Here is a 12,774-nt window from a genome sequence, read left to right as displayed (position 1 = left end):
AAGAAAATCAACCCTCTGCTGGTGGAATCTGACACAGATGATGAAAATGAACATGTGTCAGTCAGTTCTACTTTGGATTGTTATTGAGCAGAACCCGTCATCAGCATGGACGCATATATTCTGGAACGGTGGTTGAAGCATGAGGGGACATATGAATCTTTAGCACGTCTGGCACGTATATATCTTATGATGCTGGCTACAGTGCCATGTGAACGCCTATTCTCACTTTCAAGTGACATTGTAAACAAGACATGGGAAGCATTATATCCTGCAAACTGTAACCAAACTTGTTTGTCTGAGCGATTGGCTGAAGTAGGACTGAGTAGACTTGTAGGTTCTAAAGTTTTATATATAAATAAAAGTTTCCATACCCAGAAAAGAAGAAACATAAAAACTATGTTTTAAAAGAAGATCTTTATATTTGTTAAGCAATCCTTGTTCAGAAGAATAGCAGACATTTGTTGAAATAGCAAACTGATCATTTCCCATCAGACTGCTTAATATATCAAAATTTGCATTCAGATGCCCCATACTGTCTAGGCAAATCACTTAATACTACCCCTACCATAGGAAACAGAGAAATAACTTTTAAACGCAACATTCAGCTGCTTTAATTGGGTCTTTCCTATTGTCAAACGCTTCTGTAAAACAGAAGAGTAATTCTTTAATTGTTGTTTCTAATGCAACACATTAAACTCCTATGTGCTTACACTAATACATACATTTAGTTTTGCAAGCCACTAATCAAGGATATAATCAATAACACAAAATTTAGCTGCATTATAAAACAGGCAAAAATCAGCGAACATGGAAAAATTAATATTGAGTCCTATGTTATCCCAACTCATTTAGTCTAATAATAGTGAATTATATTTTCCAAGCACATTATTCAAGCAATAAAAAGGCAGAATGATTTGATCTCCTTCTAACCTTTATGATTCTAAGCAATCTTTTTTTGACCCAGATTGACTGAAGCAACATCTGCAAAGCCTTTCAAAAAATTGTACTCAGCAGGCAGTATGTCAGTCCACAGCCAAAGATAAATGTTATTATTTTAAAACCATCATCCTACTAATAGATGAGCAAACCTACTACATTAGCATAGCCTGCAGATCTCCAGCATTGGTGAGAAAGTGCCAGAGGGTTTTAGCTTAATGGAATTTTACATACCTGACTTAGTATGGGTTAATGCAATCCACCAACATAGGAATTTTAAAACCTGCCCTGTGGCATACACCTGCCATTACAAAAGATGGTATAATCCGACAAGCTCAAGACCCCCGAGAGGATGGTAAAGGATTCATGTCCAGATCTCTTGAGCCAATAGAATGCAGAAGAGCAGAGACCTTCTTATGCAGCTCAAAGATACAGAAATCAACTCCAATTTTCATATAGTATTTATTTGATTTAATGAGGGGTTTGTTCCCTATGAGATTTTTTTACTTGCAGTGTACTGAGCAGTTCCATCAGAAGATATTGGATAAGCCATTGAGGAGGAGATGTAGCACAATAAATGTAATACACATTTTTAGGGCATCATTAAAAATCATTACGCTAACCTTAGCTACCCTGACAAAGAGACAAGAACTAACTGAGATTCTGTGTTAAACACACAAAGTAATAATCACTTGTCCAGCTGACATAAGCTATTACTTTGTCCTAATTTAAAATGCTGCAGTACCAACACTGCAGTCTTTTCACTGGTAAATCTGCCCATTGACTTCAACAGGCAGCTTTGCCTAAGTAGGAACTGTGGAATCAGGCCCATAACGCCACTTTGCCAATTATCAACCTGATTCTGTATTACTTCACACACAAAACTCCTCCTAATGTCATTAGGAATTTGGGATAAAGAAGGATTGAGCCCTAAAAAAGAAGCATTTTCACAAGAGCACACAACTCTATAAATTCAGAGCACACTGTAATTTACATTTTAATTAAAAGGTTAGAACTATTTATGCTACAAATAAGACCATCATGTATTTTAATTAGTAAAAAGTAATTGGCACTTAACTATGGCCTCTACATGGAACAATATCTCATCGTTTTTTAAAGCAAATCCATGCAACCTGGCTGGGGAGCAGAAAGCATGCACAGCTACCAAGTTCTATTCGACAAGCGTTCACATGCCACGAGAGAGCTAGGGTGATAGTGGACAGCAAGTTAGACAGGAGTTTGAAATACAGTCTGGCTGCATGAATAAAGGAATGGCCAATGCAGTCTTTTGACTGAATATGTACAGGCATCTCATTACAAAATTAGGGAGGGAACAGTATTTCTGTATACTGCATACAGGACACTGCATTCTGTTCTGGGCACCTACTTCCCAAAAAGACAATTGGCAAATTGGAGCGTTACAGTACAGGGATCGATGGTGCTGCATCACCTCATCTCCCAGTAGAGGGAAAAATGAACTTCTAAAGGTAGAAAAATAAGCACACAATTACAGAACTGGAAAGGACCTCGAGAGGTCATCTAGCCCAGTCCCCTTCACTCAAGGCAGGACTAAGTATTATCTAGACTATGCCGGACAAGTGTTTGTCCAACCTGCTCTTAAAAATCTCCAATGATGGAGATTCCACAACCTCTCTAGGCAATTTATTTCAGTGCTTAACCACTCTGACCGTTAGGAAGTTTTTCCTGATGTCCAACCTAAATCTCTCTTGCTACTACTTAAGCCCATTGTTTCTTGTCCTATCCCCAGAGGTTAAGAAGAACAATTTTTTTCCCCTCCTCCTTGTAACAACCTTTTATGTACTGGAAAACGGTTATCATGTCCCTTCTCAGTCTTCTCTTCTCCAGACTAAACACACCCAATCTTTTCAATTTTCCTTAATAGGTTGTGTTTTCTAGACCTTTAATCATTTTTGTTGCTCTTCTCTGGACTTTCTCCAATTTGTCCACATCTTTCCTGAAATGTGGCGCCCAGAATTGGACAAAATACTCCAGTTGAGGCTAATCAGCCTGGAGTAGAGCAGAAGAAATATGTCTCATGTCTTGCTTACAATACTCCTGCTAATACATCCCAGAATGATGTTTGCTTTTTTTGAACAGCGATACACTGTTGACTCATATTTAGCTCGTGATCCATTATGACCCCCCAGATCTTTTTCCGCAGTCTCCTTCCTATGCAGTCATTTCCCATTTTGTATGTCTGCAACTGATTGTTCCTTCCTAAGTGGAGTACTCTGCATTTGTCCTTATTGAATTTCATCCTATTTACTTCAGACCATTTCTCCAGTTTGTCCAGATCATTTTGAATTTTAATCCTGTCCTCCAAAGCACTTGCAACTGCTCCCATCTTGGTATCATCTGCAAACTTTATAAGTACTCTCTATGCCATTATCTAAATCATTGGTGAAGATATTGAATAGAACCATACCCAGGACCGATCCCTGCAGGACCCCACTCGTTATGCCCTTACAGCATATCTGTGAATCACTGATAACTACTCTCTGGGAATGATTTTCCAACCAGTTATGCACCCACCTTACAGGAGCTCCATCTAGGTTGTATTTCCCTAGTTTGTTTATGAGAAGGTCATGTGAGACAGTATCAAAAAGCTTACTAAAGTCAAAATATACCACATCTACTGCTTCCCCCCTATCCACAAGGCTTGTTACCCTGTCAAAGAAAGCTATCAGGTTGGTCTGACATGATTTGTTCTTCACTAATCCATGCTGACTGTTACTTATCACCTCATCTTCTAGGTGTTTGCAAACTGATTTCTTAATTATTTGCTCCATTATCTTTCTGGGTACAGAAGTTAAACTGACTGGTCTGTAATTCCCCAGGTTGTCCTTATTTCCTTTTTTATAGATGGGCACTATATTTGCCCTTTTCCAGTCTTCTGGAATGTCTCCCATCTTCCATGACTTTTCAAAGATAATGTGATTTTATTCCTTGCTTCACATTTATAACAACAATCAGGGAGGACATGATACAAGTGGAAGGTTTATTTAGGTTGGTATGAGAGAGTATAACTAGTAGGGTAGAATGAATTCCAGAAATGGAAAATTTAGGCTGAATACAAGATTGGAGGGAAGGAGGAAAAAAATGTCACTGGATACAGTGATGTGAGGCTGTGGAGTAATCTCTGGGAAGTAGTAGATGTCTTATCAATTGAGATATTTAAATTATACTATAGGAAACACCTGAAGGCACAGTTCACAGGAAAGTTGTGCACAGCCAGGAGGATGTATTGGATGGAATGGTCTAGCAAGTTCTTTGCTATTTCTAGCTTGAATGATTTTAGGAAAAATGGCAATTTTCTTCAGTACATCATCAAGGCAAGTCCTGGCCTTTTTCACCGGCAAGCACAGCTATTTGCAGAAACATGGGAGAAAACCCACCCCTAAAGGGAAATCATAACATTTTTGCCATTGCCCCTTTGATGGATGACTGGGATTACATGGACTGAAATAAAATGCAGTAACAGAACTCTGCTGGAGACTGCTAGCAACTGGCAAAGGAATTTGACTGAGAATTAGTTGCTGAACATGCAAACAAAACTAGCAGAGGGATCTGGGTGTGGTCTGACAGAGACAACAGTTGGCCAACTCCACAACTGATGTAAACTGGAGTAGCTCCATTTATTTTAATGGAGCCATGCTGTTTTACAGCAGCTGTGGATCTGGCCTAGTATGTAAAGGAAAGGGGCTGAGAGCTGTTAACTTCAAAGCAGAGCAATTTCAATATGAAAGAAGATATTTGAATAAACTTTGGGAGAAAGATGGAGTTCTCAAGCCTGCTAGTTTTGCTTACGGAAACGTTTCCAGTGCATCTCAGGCAAGCAATTCCCAGATTCAACAAACTGTTAGGAGAAAACTGCTAACCATGCATTTCAACCAGATGAGTTATGGCTGAGCCAAACAGCAGCCCTTTGTGAGGCTACCAAAGCAGAATGGCATGAGTTGTTTTGGGAGCAGAATTCCAGTGGGACTCAGGAGCATAACGAGATGAGATTGGTGAGAGGACGGAATCACCAATGTGATTGATGAGAGGAGTGATACAATCTAGACACAATGAAGGCCCACTGGTTCCAAGGATGACAGAAGGGCTGGGGTAAAGTAGGCAATGCCACAAGCTGACCCTGTCAAAACATCTCAGGGACTTTGAGTACTGATGTCAATGACCACTTGGAGTTAGAAATTTGGATTGAGAGGCCAGGGGGACCACTGGAAACTGTATAGCTCTAGGGTGAAACCCTGGTTCCAATGAAGTCAATGGCAAAACTCCCACTGACTTCAACAGAGCCAGGATTTCATCTTAGTCCTTGTTTTGTGTACCTAACACACACATTTCAGGTTCTGCTTGCCAGCTGGCCCATAACTGCATACTGAACATCTCCAGTAGACTGTGCCAAGCAAAATACATGTTTAAATTGTAGGCTCACAATCCATACTGTTTTGAGATTACTTTAAACCACAGCCTTTTAAACCACAGCCTTTGCCACAGATTACAGCAAAAGGGAGAGAAAGAAAAGGAAAAAACACCCCATTACTGTTAACTTTCCTCTGGAATGATCTTACTTCATGTTACATTATCAGATAATCAGAAATGACTGTTCAAATCAGTGTAGGTTAGTCTGGATGGGCACCTGACTGAGAGTTTTGTCTGAGCACAGACTGAGTAAACCTTAAGTAAGGATTTCAGGATACGGCCTCTAGAAAATGTACTTCTGAAAACCAAAGCACTGGTTGTAGAGTTTTGAAAAGTAGCTATACCATCTGATACCAGAATTTGGCCTTGTAATTAATGCAGCCTTTATGCAGTATGTAAATACTAGCTTTATACACAAATCACAGGATTCATAATAGCTAGCTACTGCAAACAACTAGTTTGGAAGTTATTTTAAAAAGGACAATGTCTGATAGTTTAAGGACAACAAGAAAAAACCCACTATGAATATTTAATAAAGTTATTTTTTAAAGTACTTACTTGCAGTGTCGTCTTTAACCCCAAGCCCAACACACAACCACAGGCACGAGAACCAGAAAGTCAAACCGGCCAAGAACAAAATGAAACTAGCCAGTCTACTTTTAGAGTCCAAACTGAAATGTAAAATATACAGAAACAGCATAAATGGGAAAAAGCTAATGCAATGTTTACAAGATTGAAACTCTATGGCCCCAGCTTTGGAATGGTCACTAGGAGGACCCCCTTCAGTGTGCAAGACCCTCTTGGGGTCTCACTCTTCCTCCAGGGTAAGCCAGGGTGCTTCACCACCTCCTTAGACTGGACTTCTGGTCCTGCAGCACTCCTGCTTCACACCCTGAGCTTCATTCAGCAAGTCCCAGCAGGTCCAATAGAGACTTGTACACTCTTCAGTGATTAATGCACCTCAGCAACCATTTGCCGTGACACTCACACAATTGACAAAAGAGTAGGGCTTATTTGTTAACTGGAACACAGCATAAGAAGTTCTTAGGGTAGTCTAGAGAAATGAAGGTTAAAGCATAGCTCATTCTGGTTAGCCCAGAGGCCAGCCAAGCTGCAGTGAACCCCCTAGTTCATGGCATCTCTCTCTCTGACCTCCTTCATCAGACCAGACTCTCAATGAAAGACCCAACTCCCCTTCCAGCAGCCAACTCTTATCCCCACCTCACACCTTCCCAGTCCTTAGTTCTCAAGCTGGAAAAATGCTGTCTGGCCTTCTGAAGGAGAGGGGGGAATTCATATCCCTCTGGGTCGTAGGTTGCTAGGTGTCAACATCCAGGCATTGTCTTCTCAGATGCTCCACTGATATGGGGCCAAAGGCCCAGACAACTAGGAGCCATTCACACTTGTGTCTTACCCTATCCCAAGAGCAAACAGCCCTTTTCCATCCACTAGGGAACAAATCAGCATAAAAACTGAGGCGCACACACATTTCATAAAACTATTACCAAAAAAAAATCCATTTAGTCACAGTATGATATTGGCAGTCTCTCAACACATTTGGGCCCTGAACCTGGATCCCTGTGCCCTTGCAGAGCCCTGAGGAGTTTAATGAAGGACCACCATCACCTGGACCCAACTGCTGAACACACGATCTTCTCACACCAGACTTGATCCTCCACTCCCTTGCACCTTGTGCAGTCCTTTATGCCAGTGCAGAGTGAATGCAAAGTGGGTGCAATGCCACAACAGGAGCATTTCACACTCACTTTACACAGCTATAAATGATTACACAATATACAAGGCAGCGGAGAATCAAGCCTGCAATGTCCATTTTTATTGATTCAAATTTATTCTCCCAAACCAGTACACTTCAAAAGCACAAAACAAATCCATGTCAGACCCCGCTTCCATGCAAGGTCATAAATGGATACTGAAATCAATCCTACTTCCATTGAAATCAGTGCTAAAACTCCCATTAGCTTCAACAGGAGGAGGTGCAGAGCTCTGAAACCTCTGCAACATGGACCCCACAAGTGTTTTGGGGTGGGATCGGAGCCCTTCATCATCAGTATAAAGAGAGAACAAACAAAGCAATGTTAAACAAGACCCTGGCCCAAGAAACCATGCAGTGAGAATGATGGTCAGTGCAATAAATTGTTCAACATGAATATGAGCTACAGTATTTATCTCTGTTGCAAGATATTAAAATGAAATTTTCAAAACTGAGAGCTTGAAGCGACTGCATTAGAAGATGCATAATTTGGTTAGATTGACCTTAAAATGGAATAAAAAGCTGCTTATTTCCATAATGTTGACCTCCAACATTATAAAAGGTCAGAGAATGTATCATGATATACAAAACAGTTCAGGAATAGTTAAGCTGAGAGGTTCTCAGTGACTTGCAATTATGTGGCTATTTACATATGTATATATTTTAAGTGACTGTTGAGTGTTCTTGAGAGGTTCTGGATTTCCAGTAGTGGAAATTAAAAATTTTAATTATCCACAAGATAAATATAAACATGCACCAGCAGCAGGAGTTTCGTTCATGCTACCCTACTAACATGCTTCAATCTTGACCTGGAGAGATTATCCCCAAGGGCAAGTTTCAGTCTCCTTGCTCTTTCTGCCCTTGACCTCTCTACATAGGCTGCCAACAGTGGTATCAACTGTGCCAGCGGATCTTGTGAAATGATTGCCTATCCGCTAGGAACAAGGCTAAGATTTCCAATTCATTACACAAAACCCTCAAAACAGCAAATCAGATAATGACTCTCAGTTGCCATCAACCTGTGCCAGAGACTAAGAGATGACCTACAGGTGTAAGGCTACATATCCCATTAGCAATCCCATAAATCAGCCAAATGTTTGTTTCGTATCCAGGCATTATATGTGATTTCCTAAAAGCCAGCATTTTTTTAATCGCTTCAGAGTTAAAAATCAAAACACCTATCGGTTATTTTTATAAACCACAGGGTGGCGGGGAGGGTCATTAATACTAAAAACATCACATGTCTTTGCCAAGCTTTTAAAGAAGAAAAATTTCCGTTAATATACTACATGACACAAAGGTGCACACTCTCAAAAATGAAGATGCATTAATTAGAGAAGTGACCTTTGTGTACAAAACTTAAAGAAAAGTGCTGAGTAACAGTGACCTCCCAAGGAAAAAACAAGGCTGGCAACTTTGCATGTGAAGTCAATCTTCCGACAAGCTGAACAATACTGCCAATAATACTTTAATGATGATCGCCTCGTTAAATAAGCTGCATTTCAACAGCACGGCACATCTGAGTGCTGAAAACTTTTATTTTAGTTCTATAAACAGCATTATTCACAATTTGAACTAAAAACCTCTCCAATTATATATGCAGATGTTTCCCTAGTAGAACCCCACATATAAATGACATGGTTTTTCACAAATTGTCTGTTACACCAGACAGAAACTGATTTTCTCAAACCAGGCATACTAATGTGAGGGCATTCATTCTGGTTGTAACAAACAAAATGTGATTATAACAGACACTTTGGGGGCTTTTTAAGGCTAGCACAAAAAAGGAGAAGCTGGAGAGGAAAAAAGAATTGACAAGTAGAGAAATGACAGAGAAAGACCCATACGGATTTCATGTCTTACAAAATAAAATTCTTTGCTAACTCTAAAAATTTATGGTAGTTAATACAGAGAGATATTCTAAACAAAAGCTGCCTGGGTTACCCAAAAGAAAATTGCGTCTTTTGCTAGGAAAACCATTTCCTGTGGTCAGAAAAGCACTACCTGGCAAAAAGATATGTAAAAGCAATGAGGCCTGATCCTACAACCTTTCTCACCATGTGAATGGTCCTAATGAAGTCAATATGAATAAGAATTATTCATGTGATGGTCATTTCTGAGCCTATTGCTGGAGTCCACCATCTCAGTAAAAAGTGGCCTCGTTTGTGATACCAGCAGCACGGCATTCCGGACTGTTTAGACTGCAAACTAGCATCCCTTGTACTTTAATCCTAGTTTAACAACAGAAGTACTTAGTTAACACTGGGAGACAAATTATGAGACTGTGATTTTAGTGCACTGTTGGCACAAACATGCACACTACCCCCTTGCATCCGCATATCAGATTTGCACAAGCGCCTGGGTAGCTGTGTGGGCATGCATTGCTCCTGTAAAATAGGCTATGCATGTGCAGCTCTGGTCTGAAAACCTGGCCCCAAAAGCTTAACAGAAAAGAGGAGTGTCTGAGGGCAGATTCTGAAGTCCTAGGAGCACTCTGCGCACAGCCTTTTTGAATGGGCTGATAATAAGACAGCATCAAAGCAAGACAGAAGTTGATTCACAAGCTCTTAATAATACATAATGTTTCACATGTATATACCACCTTCATCCCAATGCATTTACACTCCCACATGCTGGCTTCCATACCACTTCCAACATACTGTCACTCTCTAGCAAGTAACTGCCACCAGCACAAGACACAGGAAGACGCATTCCAATTTGCCATTGATCCATAAGCACAACTCCCAGAAAAAGTTCTTTAGAAGCATCATACAAAACATGATGGCTGGATATGGCCCTTTTAATTTTAAGGCTTATGTCATAAATATAAAGGGAAGGGTAAACACCTTTAAAATCCCTCCTGGCCAGAGGAAAAACCCTTTCACCTGTAAAGGGTTAAGAAGCTAGGATAACCTCACTGGCACCTGACCAAAATGACCAATGAGGAGACAAGATACTTTCAAAAGCTGGGAGGAGGGAGAAAAACAAAGGGTCTGTCTGTGTGATGCTTTTGCCGGGGACAGAACAGGAATGGAGTCTTAGAACTCAGTAAGTAATCTAGCTAGATATGTGTTAGATTTTGTTTTGTTTAAATGGCTGAGAAATTAAGTTGTGCTGAATAGAATGGATATTCCTATCTGTGTGCCTTTTTGTAACTTAAAGGTTTTGCCTAGAGGGATTCTCTGTCTTTTGAATCTAATTACCCTGTAAGGTATTTACCATCCTGATTTTACAGAGGTTTTTTTCTTTTACTATTTCTCCTATTAAAATTCTTCTTTTGTAAGAACTGAATGTTTTTTTTTTAAGTGTTCTTAGGATCCAAGGGTTTTGTGTCTGTGGTCACCTATGCAAATTGGTGAGGCTTTTTACCAAACCTTCCCCAGGAAGTGGGGTGCAAGGGTTGGGAAGATTTTGAGGGGGAAAGACGTTTCCAAACAATGTTTTCCTAATAAATAAACCCAGATAAACGTTTGGTGGTGGCAGTGGAAGTCCAAGGGCAAAGGGTAAAATAGTTTGTACCTTAAGGAAGTTTTAACTTAAGCTGGTAAAAGTAAGCTTAGGAGGTTTTCATGCAGGTTCCCACATCTGTACCCTAGAGTTCAGAGTGGGGAAGGAACCTTGACAGCTCACTTTTCCCCAGGTTCCCCAAGGAGAAGGCCACTTATCCCCAGTGAGCTTTAGGAAACTGAGGCACAAAATGGGTGTAGTTTTCCTTTGGCTGGAAAACATCTTTTCCAAAGAATACCCCATGTGCCCCTGCTGCAAAACAAATGTAAATAATTCAATATAAAGGGCCAAACTCTGACTCTTTTCACTCACCCTTGATATTGGCACCAATTCACAATTATTTCAAACTCTGCTTGTGACCAGAAGAGGGCCCTGATCCTAGAGAGGGCAGTGTTTTGATGGCTCCCATGATGGGAGAGGGCAAAAGGACAGGACAGGTCCCACAAGATTTCCAGCCACCACAGGACTTCCAAGATAGGCTTGAAGTATCATGGGATCAGGCCCGGGATCTGGTGCCATAACATCTCGCAGGATTTGGCATGAGATTTCAAGTCATGTGCTTGAAGCCACTTCCTGTTTGCTGGTTTCTAAAAGTCGGTCTACCCTTCTTCCCTTATCTAGGTCGCTGTGGGATGCGCAAGTCAGCCCTTTGGGATTGGAAAGGAATTTTTCCCCCAAACCACCAGATTGGCTGAGGCTGGTTGGGATTTTTCCATCTTCCTTGCAGCAAAACTTCAGGGTTAGGTTTTGAGCAACCAGATGGCTGGAATTCACCCCCTCCCAGGTGTCATAGTTTGGACCTACATGAGGGTTGTTTAGTTGTCACAACTTTTAGCAGATGCCCAGCACAGGAACTTGCTGATTCAAACACCAGATCCAAAAAGGTAACACATTAGGCACTTCCTTATGAGATAGGGGAATGGTGTCTAACCCCGTGGGGACAAATGTGAACCTGTTGCCGGGCCCTAGCCCAGAGGAATCACCCCATCAATGTGCTTGACAGCAGTGCTGGCTGGGGTTGAGGTCCCCTCTTGCCTCAACCCCACAAAAGAGGGCCTGCGAAGTGATGGGTTGGCAGGAATAGACTAGGGTCAAAAGTCACAGTGGAAGAATTCCACCCCACAGATCCTCTAACAATAATTTTACTGGCAGACACAGACTGAAGTAACAATTTGGCCCAAAGAATAAAGAAAAAGCCTTTCTAGGCTAGCAGTCTCTAATATTTTTTCTCAGAAACACATTCTAATCCCTGGTTTCAGAGTAGCAGCCGTGTTAGCCTGTATTTGCGAAAAGAAAAGGAGTACTTGTGGCACCTTAGAGACTAACCAATTTATGCATCTGATGAAATGAGCTGTAGCTCACAAAAGCTTATGCTCAAATAAATTGGTTAGTCTCTAAGGTGCCACAAGTACTCCTGTTCTTTATTCTAATCCCTGCAGACACACATGCTTCATCCCCTCCAAACCAATTGGACAAAAGGTGGGAGCACAAGTGAGTTCAATTATAAGCAACAAGACACTGTGTATGCAGCCCAGATACCTGCCACCATTTGAACGATGCTGCAGAGAAAGATGAAGCGTCTCCTGAAGAGCATTTGTCTCCACAAACAACTCGTCCTCAGGGACTTTTATTTCAAGGTTCTTAACTGTTAAAGTAAATGAGCCTCACATTAAAGACCAGCTATATATCAAGCCAATCCAAACCCATCCTCTGCTAGGGAAATGGTTGTTTTTAGAGACAGTCACTTTTCAGATGCAAACATCTCATGCTAGCTGGCATATAAAGCTACTTTGTTTACCTCTGTATTGTATCCTGTGTCAACCGATGTTGTGCTTTCCCATCAGCACAAAAATGGAAAGTAACAGGTAGGCTAAACATTAGTAAAATCTCCCTGACACCAAAATCTAATAGACTGTGTAACAGTCTCCCAAGGGAAATGGCAGAGACCACATCACTTGAGACATTTTAAACTAAACTGGACAAAGTCCTGGTAAATATACTGCAGGGAACAATCCCGCACTGACTGGGAGATGGACTGGATGGGATAGCAGGTTTTGCCCTTCTCTAGCAGCTACAATTCAGTTGTCTGAAATCTAGGTGGCTGGGTAAGAATC

The 12,774-nt window shown here is 41.0% G+C and overlaps 1 protein-coding gene across 8 annotated transcripts in view; it reads right to left on the bottom strand.

Annotated features, from left to right (window-relative positions):
* The window catches only part of PCDH19 (protocadherin 19), a 113,192-nt gene that overhangs the window by 88,452 nt on the left and 11,966 nt on the right, over nt 1-12,774 (bottom strand). Inside the window, exon 4 of one of the 8 annotated variants that reach the window (XR_012160921.2) lies at nt 5,941-6,053. The exons of the other annotated variants lie outside the window; for them this stretch is intronic. The gene's annotated coding sequence lies outside the window, so the exon portion shown is untranslated. The remainder of the gene's footprint in view (nt 1-5,940; nt 6,054-12,774) is intronic. 8 annotated transcript variants of the gene reach the window in all.

The sequence above is a fragment of the Lepidochelys kempii genome, chromosome 9, assembly GCF_965140285.1.
Source record: "Lepidochelys kempii isolate rLepKem1 chromosome 9, rLepKem1.hap1, whole genome shotgun sequence".
Lineage (NCBI taxonomy): Eukaryota > Metazoa > Chordata > Testudines > Cheloniidae > Lepidochelys > Lepidochelys kempii.
This window is presented reverse-complemented; position numbering and strand designations above follow the sequence as displayed.